The sequence below is a fragment of the Monodon monoceros genome, unplaced genomic scaffold (genome assembly GCF_005190385.1).
Source record: "Monodon monoceros isolate NGI ecotype Baffin Bay Population unplaced genomic scaffold, NGI_Narwhal_1 Super_Scaffold_22, whole genome shotgun sequence".
In the NCBI taxonomy this organism is placed as follows: Eukaryota; Metazoa; Chordata; class Mammalia; order Artiodactyla; family Monodontidae; genus Monodon; species Monodon monoceros.
The window spans coordinates 36,238,770-36,251,139 of NW_021703779.1; positions in this window are offsets into that span (position 1 = coordinate 36,238,770).

The window sequence follows — 12,370 nt, forward strand, 5'->3', positions numbered from 1 at the left end:
TTTTGTCATTTACAGACAGTTCTGGGTGTAGTCTGATGCTTTCGCAAAAAATGCTCCTATAAAAGCGTTTCATCTCAAGGAATTCATGGAAAAGACTCTGACAAGTACAGGTTTCTGGTAACTGACTATACTGCTGAACTGAATGAATAAGCATTTTCAGAACTCTAATGGAAAACTGATGAATTCATACACGTGCTAACAAAAGATCAAGATGAAAAAAAATTAATTACATGGGACTGAGGATGATTATAATTTTTGTGACTTTCTGTTTGAATAAAAAAAAAATGGTCCACATCAAAAAACTAAAATCTTAAATAAATAAAATTACCAGTGCTATTATTGAGAACATTAAGATGCTTTCATGTTAAAATGATTAAAATGACATTAGGAATAATGAATGACATGTAATGCACAAATAGACCCCAACACCTTTTTTTTTAAGTATAAAAAGTATAAACAACTATAATGGAAAGTCTGCATCTGTAATGGAAAGAGGCATTCTTCTGGAAGACTCAGGGCTGGGGGACCAGAAACACAGGGCCAGAGGGTCCTAGCAGGTGATCTACTACAAGACTTGGAGGCTCACCACCTACCTAGAAGGATACAGAACACTCCCAATAAAATGAAAGGGAAGTTGAACTGCTTTGGAACTCAGTATTCATTTTCTTTCTAATCGTTCAATGACTAAAAATGCTTGTTAAAATAGGTCTTTATATTCTGCCAGGGAGAGTTTGCCAAGGTTGGCTGATTTTGAACCCAAATATTGCTTAAGCATTTAGGGCAGAGCTCCAAATGTATAGCGTTTGTTTCTCCCCCTTACCAAAGTTGCATCAGGTCCTTTCCAAAGACATCTTAATTTCATTTTTCCAGGAGTATAGGTCACCCACAAAGTGATGCTTTTGGTTTTTGCAATCAGAACGCAAAGGTACCATCCTGCTCCAGGAGGGAGCCCCTATGGTGATGAAGGTCAGCTGAGCCCAAGCCTTAGCAAGGAGCCCCTCCCGTGTGATGGCAGGTTGGCCTGCTGGCCTGGAGAAGGGTCTTCCTTAGGTACCGCTATAAACAGTTTGCTAACCCACTAGAACTCCCGAGGCAAAACTTCATGGAAGAGCTTGGCAGGTACATTTCCCTGTTCCCACCCCCAATGCACCGCAAGGCAGTAGGACGGACTATGAATCTTTGATCAACAGGGTCTAGTTTAGTTCTGGAATAACCGTGAGGTAGAGGTGGAGATACCGCCACTCCTGCACCCAGCCCCCTCACCGCCCCCCCCAAGCCTCTCATTTGCCACCAGAATGACCTTTTTCCTGCCTTCCTGTGGGTTGCTTGACCGTTTTTTTAGAATTCCATTTTGACTTATCTATAGTGTTCTTTGGGTATATCTCTTTGTACAGCATTTTTAGTGGTTGCTCTAAGTATATATATACATAATTTATCAGTCTACTGGTGTTAACATTTTATCATTTGGAGTAAAGTACAGAAACTTTACTTCCTTTTACGACTCTTTACCCTCCCCCATTCATAATATAATTGTCTTAATTATTTTCCTCTACATACATTGAGAACTACATAAGCCAGTGTTATAATTTTTGCTTCAACCATCAAACATAATTTAGAAAACTCAAGAAAGAAAATGAAAGTCTATTGTATTTACCCATATCTTTGCTCTGTTTTTCTTACTTTCTGATGGGCCAAGATTTCCTCTTTTATCATTTTCTGTCTATTTAGAGAACTTCTGTTAGCCATTCATAAGGGTAGGTCTGCAGGCAACAAATTCTCTTAGTTTTTTTGTCATCAGAGAATGTCTTGATTTCCCCTTCATTCCTGAAGGATATATTTGCTAGCTATACAATTCTGCTTAGAATATTCTTTTCTTTCAGCACCTCAAAAATGTTATGCCATTTCCTTCTATCCTCCATGGTTTCTGACGAGAAGAAATCCACTATCGTTCAAATTGTTTTCCCCCATAGGTATCTTGGCATGGATTTCTTGAGGTTTATCCTGTTTGGGGTTTGTTTCAACATCTTGAATCTGTAGGTTTATGTCTTTTGCCAAATTTGGGGGAATTTTAACCATTATTTCTTCAAACACTCTTTCAGCTCCACCTTCTTACTCCTCTCCTTCTGAGACACCCATGATCTGAATATCAGTTTTTTGTTACAGTCCTATATGTTCCTGAAGTGCTGTTCTTTTTTTCTTTTCTTTCTTTCTTTTTTTTTCAGTCTATTTTCTCTCTGTTGTTCAGATTGGGTAATTTTTATTCCATCCTCAAATCCTCAAATTCTCTGACTCTTTCCTCTGTCCTCTATATTCTGCTGTTGAGTCTATACATTGATTTTTTAATATCCGTTATTGCAATTCTTAGGTCTAAAATTTCCATTTAGCTCTTCCTTATATCTTGAGTTTCTTTTCCGAGATTTTTTTAAAAAATTTCTTTCAAGCCTGTTTGTAATTGTTCATTGAAGTACTTTTATGATGGCTGCTTTAAAATCCTTGTCATTAGACTTCCCTGGTGGTCCAGTGGTTAAGACTCCATGCTCCCAATGCTGGGGGCTCTGGGTTTGATCCCTGGTCAGGGAACTAGATCCCACATGCCACAACTAAAGATCCCGCATGCAGCAACTAAGACCCAGCACAGTCAAAAAAAAAATAAATATTAATAAATATTAAAAATAAAATAAAATAAAATCCTTGTCAGATCATTCTAACAATTCTGTCATCTTGGTTGTCTTTTCTCATTCAAATTGAGATCTTCCTGGTTCTTGGTATGACCAGCGATTTTTTTTTTAAATTTTATTTATTTATTTAATTTTGTCTGTGTTGGGTCTTCGTTTCTGTGCCAGGGCTTTCTCTAGTTGCGGCGAGCGGGGGCCACTCTTCATCGTGGTGCGCGGGCCTCTCACTGTCGCGGCCTCTCTTGTTGCAGAGCACAGGCTCCAGACGCACAGGCTCAGTAGTTGTGGCTCACGGGCCCAGTTGCTCTGCGGCATGTGGGATCCTCCCAGACCAGGGCTCGAACCCGTGTTCCCTGCACTGGCAGGCAGACTCTCAACCACTGCGCCACCAGGGAAGCCCATGACCAGCGATTTTTGATTGAAACCAGCACATTTGGGGCAGCATAGCGTTATAAGATTCCAAGTATGATCTAAACCTTGTATGTTAGAAGACCTCCTCTGAAGCTGCTCAGGCAGAGGAAGTGTGCACACTGCCCAGGCACTGCCAGATGGGGGTGAAAGTCCAGTTTCTCCACTCGGGCTTTGTTACTGCTGAGCAGAGGTGGGAGTTCAGGCTCCCCACTAGGTCTCTACTGATACCTCCCTGCCTGGGAGGGTTAAAGGTGCTTCATTACTGTCCTCACTGACGCCGTGGTGGGGGGTGGCATCATAACTTCTGAGCCATGGTGAAAGTCTTGATCCTGCACTAGATCTCCTCTGACACCATCCTGGAGAGAGGGAGAGGGGTTCCTTGCTACTGCCTTGGAGGGGAGGGGGTGAAAGCTCAGGCTCCCAGGTGGTTTCCATTGGCACCAAGGGGAAGGGGGCTCCTTATTACCCAACAGTGATGTAAGTCCCACCTTCCCATTCAGCCTTCTCTGATACCAACTGGGTGGGAGAAATGGATGGTTTGGGGCAGTTTCTTACAGTATGGCAAACGTGGAGGTCCCCACTTGGTCTTTGCTGGAGCCACAGTTTTTGTTCTGTGGTGTTTGCTTGGAGTAGAGCGATAATTGTCTAAAAGTTTTGCTAGGCTGTCCTTTTCTGGGTCTTTTGGCTAGAAAGGGCAGGCTTTTCTTAGAATCTCTCTTTTTTTTTTTGGTCTACACCTGCTGATGTTTCTGGGATGCTGGCTTCTCCAGCACCCAGTCAGAGAGATGTGAGACAAAATAAAACTCTGGGAATTTACCACCGTGCTGTTGCTTGGGTTCTGAGGCCCCTAGCTAGTCTACCTTTTTCTCTCCACCTTTTAGAGTCTTTTTATGCTTATTTTACATACGAAGTCTGCAGAAAAGTACATTTACTCCGTCTTCCCAGAAGCAGAAGTCTCAAAGGTTGCCTTTTCTTTTTCTTTTTTAAGCCATGCCACACAGCTTGTGGGATCTTAATTCCCCGACCAGGGATTGAACCCGGGTCCTCCACGGTGAGAGCATGGAGTCCCAACCACTGGACCGCTAGGGAATTCCCACAAAGGTTGCCTTTTGATATTAAGCCACAGTCAGGAAGTGATTGTGCCATTGCTCTATATTTGGGTTTGGTGGGCCTTTTCTATTGTATGAGAATCCATGTGTGAATGAGGAACAGTCTCAAAAAATGAATTATTGGATTAAAAACAACTTGAAAAAGTGAGTACCTGCCAAAATTTTTCTGTCTCCCTGCTGTCAAGATTATGTAAAATAACAGATCCACTGTTGGAGGCGGGAGGCAGTTATGAACCCAAGTTTCTTTGCATGTTTTTATTGAGGTACAATTGATATACAAAAATCTGTACATATGCATATTTAAACTGCACAATTTGAAAGCTATATATATAGTTTTATATTTAATATATATACGTATATACCTCCAGGAAATCATCACCACAATCAATGTAGTGGGCATACCTATTACTCTCAAAACTTTCCTGGTGCCCCTTTGTAATTCCTCCCTCCAGCCCCTCCCCCCCACCCTTGCCCCAAGCAACCACTGATCTGCTTTAAGTCACTATAGGTTATTTTGCATTTTTTAGAATTTTGTATAAATGGAATATATACAGTATATCCTCATTATTGTCTGGCTTCTTTCACACAGCATAATTAGTTTGCAATTCATTCATGTTGTTGCCATGTATCAATAAGTCATCCCTTTTATTGTTGAGTAGTATTCCATTCTATGGGTACACCACAATTTGTTTATCCATTCACCTGTTGATGGACATCTGGGTTGTTTCCAATTTGGGGCTATTACAGATAAAGCTGCTATGAACATTCATGTACAAGTCTTTGTACGGATGTATGCTTTCTTTTCTCTTAGGTAAATGCGTAGGAGTAGAATAGCTGGATCATAAGGTAGGTATATGTTTAACTCTTAAGAAACTGTCAAATATTTTACAAAGTGGTTGCACCATTTTACATTTCCACCAGCAGTGTAAGAGAGTCCCAGTTCCCCTGCATCTTCGCCAGTATGTGGTATACTCGGTCTTTTTAATTTTTGCCATTCTAATAGGTATGTGGGGACTTCCCTGGTGGTCCAGTGGCTAAGACTCCACACTCCCAATGCAGGGGGACCGGATTCAATCTCTGGTCAGGGAACTAGATCCCACATGCTGCAACTAAGAGTTCGCATGCTGCAACTAAAGATCCCACATGCTACGACTAAAAGATCCCGTGTGCCACAGCTAAGACCCGGCGCAGCCAAATAAATAACAAATAAATATTTTTTAAAAAATAGGTATGTAGTGTTTTCTCATGGTTCTAATTTGCATTTCCCTAATGGTAATGATGATATTGAACATCTTTTTTCAAGTGATTTTTTTTGCCATATATATATATATATATATATACATACATATATATATATATTTTTTTTTTTTGGCTGTGTTGGGTCTTCATTGCTGTGCGCGGGCTTTCCCTAGTTGTGTCAAGCGGGGGGCTACTCTTCGTTGCGGTGCGCGGGCTTCTCATTGCGGTGGCTTCTCTTGTTATGGAGCACGGGCTCTAGGCGCAGAGGCTTCAGTAGTTGCAGCACGCGGGCTCAGTAGTTGCGGCTCATGGGCTCTAGAGCGCACGGGCTTCAGTAGCTGTAGCTCCCAGTAGACAGCTAGCAGGGAAACACAGACCTCAGCACAAGGAACTGAAGTCTGTCAACAACAAGAATTAACTTAGAAACACATTTTTTCCCTAGAACTGCCAGACGAGAACTCTGCCTGGCCAACAATTTCATTTCAGCCTCTGACAACCTGATCAGGGAACTAAGCCACGCTGTGCCTGACTTCTGACCTATACGACTATGAGCTAATAAACAGGTGTTGTCTTAAGCTGCCAAATTTGTGGTGATTTGTTATGCAGCAACAGAAAATAACTACAGACATTTTTTAAATTTTGGTGGTTGTCTTAGGGTTTATAGTACACATGTTTAACTTAGTCTATGTCTAAGTGATACTATACCACCTCACTTATAGTATAAGAACCTTACAATAGTATCCTTCCATTTCTCTCTCTTGGTCTTTATGCTATTGTGGCCTGCACTTAACTTTTACATATGTTGTAAATCCCATAATACATTGTGATTAGTTTTGTTTAAATAGTCAATTGTCCTTTAAAGAGATTTACGTAATAAGAAAAAAATCTTACGTATTTACCTATGTAGTTAACTTTTTCTAGTGCTCTTCATTCTTTTGAGTAGATCCAGATTTCCATCTGGTATCACTTTCCTTCTGCCTGAAGGACTTCCTTTAACATTTCTTGTACTGCATGTGAGCTGGTGATGAATTCTTTCAGTTCTCAGGTGACTGAAAATGTCTTTTTATTGCTTCACTTTATGAAAGATACTTTTCCCAGGTATAGAATTCTAGTTTTCTTCTCATTTCTTGTGTTTGTTGAGTTTCTGGGATCTGTGGGTTTATAATTTCCATGAAGTTTGGAATGTTTTGTCTGTTATTTCTTCAAATATTTTTTCTGTCCTTCCCCCCTTTCAGGGGCTCCAGTTACCATATACTAGACCACTTAAAAGTTATCAAACATCTCACTTATGCTCTTCTAATTTTTTTAAAATTTGGATAGTTTCTATTACTATGTCTAGAAACTCACCATTTTTTTTCTTCTCCAAAATCATAAAGGGCACCTACAAAAAAACCTACAGCTAACATTAGAGTTAATAGCGAAATATTGAACATTTTCTCCTTAAAAGCAGGAGCAAGGTAAGGATGCCGTTCTCACCACTTCTATTCAACATGGTACTAGAAGCCTGAGCCAGTGCAACAGGCAAGAAAAATAAAAGGCATACAGACCAAAAAGGAAAAAGGAAAATTGCCTCTCTTTACAACTGACAGGATTGTTTATTTAGAAAACCTTCAGGAATATACACAACTACTACCTAATTTTTTAATGCACAGATTACAAAGTTAATTTTTAAAAATGCAATTGTATTTTTATATGCTACTAGCAAACAATTGTAAACTAAACTTTAAAATGAATTTCACGTATAATAGCATCAAAAAGCATAAAATACTTAGGAATAAATTTAGTATATGCAAGATCTCTACACTACATAATATTTTTGAGAGAAATTAAAGAAAAACTGAATAGATAGGGAGATAAATCATGTTCATGAATTGGAAGACAATATTGTGAATCTGTCACTTCTCCCTAAATTGGTCAATAGAGTCAATGCAATCTGTATCCAAATAACAGCAGTTATTTTTATAGATATTGAAAATCTAGCTCTAAAGTTTATATGGAAATATAAAGGACAAAGAACATCCAAAGAATGTGAAAAAGAAGAACAAAGTTTGAGAACTTACACTGCATGACTTTAAGGTTTATTGTAAAGTTACACTAATTAAGAGAGTATGGCACATAAATTGACAAATAGAGGGAATAGAGAGCTAGAAATAGACCCACACTTACACAGTTGTTTGATTTTTTACAAAAGCACCAAGGCAATCCAATAAGGAAAGGAAAGTTTATGCAACAAATGATGCCATAATAACTGGCTATCCATATGGAAAAATATTAATGTCAACCGCTACATCACACCATACACAAAAATTAATCTGAGATGGATCATACACCTAAATGTAAGTGGTAAAACCATATATTTTCAAAAGGAAACCTTAGAAGAATATCTTCATGATTTGGGATAGGTAAAGTTGGCTAGCAGGTCACAGATATCAGTACCATAAAAGAAAACATTGATAAATTAGATTTCATCAAAATAAAAAACTCTGTGCCTATACCAGGCAGTTCCTGTTATAGAATAAGTACTCAATAAGTAAATTTGTGTTGAATGAAAAAACAAAAACTCTGCTCATCAAAAGACACCATTAAGGGGAATTCCCTGGTGGTCCAGTGGTTAGGGCTCCACGCTCTCACTGCTGAGAGCCTAAGATCCCACAAGCCAAGTGGCATGGCCAAAAAAAAAAAAAAAAAAAAAAGACACCATTAAGAATATTGAAAGGCAACTGCACCACATCTCTTGCTTAGTTTCTACTAGGCATTTTAATTAGGTGTTAGCATCTTTAGGGTGGAGGCTGTTTCATTTATTGCATCTAATATAGCATTTAGCAGAGAGCAGAACTCCTGTTAGGGTGAACCAGGTTGTGCCCAAAAAATCAAAATCTCACCAGCTTATAACAACAAAAGAATGTTTATCTAGCATGTTGAATGACCAACATGGATCAATGGGGTAAGAGATTCTGTCACTGTAGTTGCTCATGGACCCAGGATGATGAAGCTTCAATCAAAAAACAAGATTTCACAAAATAGAGTTGTCACATGATCCTGCAATCCCACTCCTGGGCATATATCCAGAGAAAACTAATTCGAAAAGATACATGCACACCAATGTTCACAGCAGCACTATTCACAATAGCCAAGACATGGAAGCAACCTAAGTGTCCATTGACAGACGAATGGGTAAAGAAGATGTGGTAGATATATACAATGGAATATTACTCAGCCATGAAAAAGAATGAAATAAAGCAATTTGCCGCAACATGGATAAACCTAGAGATTATCATACTAAATGAAGCGAGTCAGAAAGAGGAAGACAAATACCATATGATATTACTTATATGCGGAATGTAAAATGTGACACAAAGGAACTTATCTATAAAACAGAAACAGACTCACAGATGTAGAGAACAAACTTGTGGTTGCCAAGTGGGGGGTGGTAGAGGAGGGATGGTTTGGGATTAGCAGATGCAACTATCATATATAGAGTGAATAAAAAACAAAGTCCTACTGTATAGCACAGGGAACTATATTCAATATCCTGTGATAAACCATAATGGGAAAGAACATGAAAAAGAATGTATGTAGGGACTTCCTTGATGGTCCAGTAGGTAAGATTCAGCGCTCCCAATGCAGGGGGCCCGGGTTCAATCCCTGGTTGAGGAACTAGATCCCACATGCATGCCGCAACTAAGAAGTCCGCATGCTGCAACTAAAAGATCCCACATGCCACAACTAAGACCCAGCGTAGCCAAAATAAATAAATAAATAAATAAATGAGGGTATATTTTAAAAGAAAGAATGTATGTATATGTATAACTGAATCACTTTGCTGTATAGTAAAAATTAACACAACATTGTAAATCAACTACACTTAAATAAAATAAATTAAACAAACAAACAAACAAACAAAAGAATATTGAAAGACAATCTACAGACTGGGAAAAATATGCAGAGAACATATATCTGAAAAAGGACTGCTGTACAAGAAATAAAAAGAACTCTATACTGTAACTCAGTAATAAAAAGACAAACAACCAAATTAAAATGGATAAAACAATTGAACAAGTACTTCTCAAAAGAAAATAAACAAATGGTCAATTATCACATGAAAAAGTGATCAAGATCATTGGTAATTAGAGAAATACAAATTAAAGCCACAATGAAATGCCACTATACACCTATTTCAATAGCTAAGTTAAAATGACTGACAGCCCCAAATGTTGGTGAGAATGTAGAGAAACTGGAACTCTCAAGCTCTGTATGTGAGAATGTAAAATTGTATAACAACTTTGGAAAAAGATCCGGCAGTGCCTTATAAAACTAAAGGTTTGGTACCCAGTAACCCAGCAATTCCATTCCTAGATAAATATTTACCCAAAAGAAATGAAAACATATGCCTACACAAGATTTGTACATGATTGTTCATAGCAGCTTTATTCATAATAACCAAGATGAGGAAATATCAATAGGACAATCAATGATCCCAGGTGTCCGTCAATAGGAGAATGGATAAACAAGCTCTCGTATAGTCATACAGAATACTCCTCAGAAGAATACTCCTCAGAAGGAGTGAACTGATACATGCAACAACATGAAGAGTCTGCAAAATGTATTGTTGAGTGAAAGAAGCCTTAGACAAAAGAATGCATACCCTATGATTTCATTTATATGAAGTTCTAGAATAAGCAAAACTCATCTACAGTGGAAAACGTCAAAACATTTTTTGCCTCTGGCAGATGGGGTTGGATAATGATAAGAAGGAACATAAGAAAACTTTTGTTACCAAGTCCAAACTCCTACTGCTGTACTTCTTGCAGTACACAGGCCAATAAATTGAAAGACGACTTGTTGGAATAGCAACTTTATTCGGAAAGCCAGCAGACTGGGAAGATAGTGGACTAGTGTCCCAAAGAACCATTTTATCCAAGTTAGAATTCAGGCTTCTTTTATACTTTTTAGATTGGTTGCAAACTTCTTGGTGCCAGAATCTTTTGTTCTAGCAGCTGTCCAGGTAGATCTGGTCACAATGTTCCAATAAGCTTCCAACAAGAGGTTTTATTTTCTGTTCTGCAACTTTTTATCTCTATATGAGTGGGAAAGTATTATACCCTTAAAAGTCAGAGCCTTGAGAATGGGCTATCACGTATATTTCAGGCTACATTCTTTTACAAAGGTGCAGAGCCAGCATGACTAAGCACAGGCAACAGAGCCCAAGGATTAGAGCTAAAAGAATAGACCCAATACGGAGTCCAGTTTGTTCTTCTCTGATACAGTTTCATGAGTGATGGAAGTGTTCTATATCCTGATAGGGGTTTAGATCACTAGTCATTTGTCAAAACTCAGCAAATGTACTCTTAAAATTTGTGTCCCTTATTATAGGTAGATTTTATATATTAAAAAAAACTAAAATGTTCTACTCTAGTTAATTATCTGCCTGCTGAAGTATTTAGGGGGACATGTACTGATGTCCACAATTTAAAGTGCATTAAAAATAAGAGATTAATGGATGGAGGAATGGATCAATAAATTTGTCATAAAACAATCTAATAAAATGTTAATGGTAAAATCTAGGTGGGGTATATCAATGTTCACTATAAAATTCAACTTTGCTGTATGTTTGAAAATTTTAATATTAAAATGTTGAGAAAAAATTAAAAGAACAGAGAAAAATATGTTGTAAAAAGTAAAAGTCCCCCTTTTCCCACCTCAACCTTTGCCCCTTTCCAGAAGTAACCACTATTATTAACAGTTTGGTATGTATCATTCTGAATCATTTTCTTTGAATTTGCATATATGCATATGTTGAAATATAGAGTGATCTGTTTAAAACACAAAGGAGATTATACTATTCACATACTGAGTAATTTGCTTTATTCACTTGACATTTTGTCTTGGAGAGCATTCTGTGTCAGCACATATACATCCGTTTCTTTCTTTTTAATGGCTTTTTAATACCCCATAGACTGTGCCATAGCTGACCCATTCCCCAGCAGAAATTTAGGTTGCTTAAACTTTTTGGCTGTTAAAAACTTACTTTCCAAAAAAGCTGGGCCAAATCACCTATAATAAGGGTCTTTTTAAAATATTCATATCAATGCCTGATTCCCCACACTCTTGCCAACACTGATTATTATCAATCTTTTTCATTTTCGTCTGTCCAATGGGTGAAAAATGTTTTGCATTTTCCTGAGTGTTGGTGAGGTTGTAAGTCTCAATATTTTATTGGCCATTTATGGTTTTTCTTTTGTGAATTGCCTTTTCATATTCTTTGCCCTTTTCTCTATTAGGTTTGACTCTTTCTAATTGATTATATATTCTGGATATAATCCTTTGCCAGTTATCATGCTGAAAATATAAAAATATTGCCTCCTAGTTTGTGGCTTATGGTTTCACTTTCTTTATAGTGCCCTTTGATTAACAGAAATTTTAATTTAGGGATATTCAAATGTATAAGCCTTTCTTTATGGTTTGCACTTTTTGTCTTATTTAAGAAATTTTCTACTATCGCAAGATCATCGAGATATTCTCTTATATTACCTCCTAAAAAGTTTTCCAGATATTTTTTTTTCTCTGCAGATACATAATCTGGATAATAAGAAAACAGGATGACATCATGCATACTGTTTCATAGCCTGTGGTTTTGTCATTTAGCAATAGATTTGGAACATCTTTTCATATGAAAAAGAAACAGACCCAGAGACAGAGATTTGTGTGCAAGAAGTTTATTAGGCAGTGCTTTCAGGATCAGCATGTACGGGGGAAGGGAGTGAGGCAGGATCAGACAGGAGGGCAAGCTAGACAATGGTGCAGGAGCAACAAGGGCTCCAACTTTGTAGCTTAGAGGGCCCCGTAAAGCTGTCCGAAATTGAAGAAAGACAGCTAGGCCTTTATACTCCCGAGTTGTTAGATGTGGCCTTCCCCCACCCCGGGAACAGGGCATGG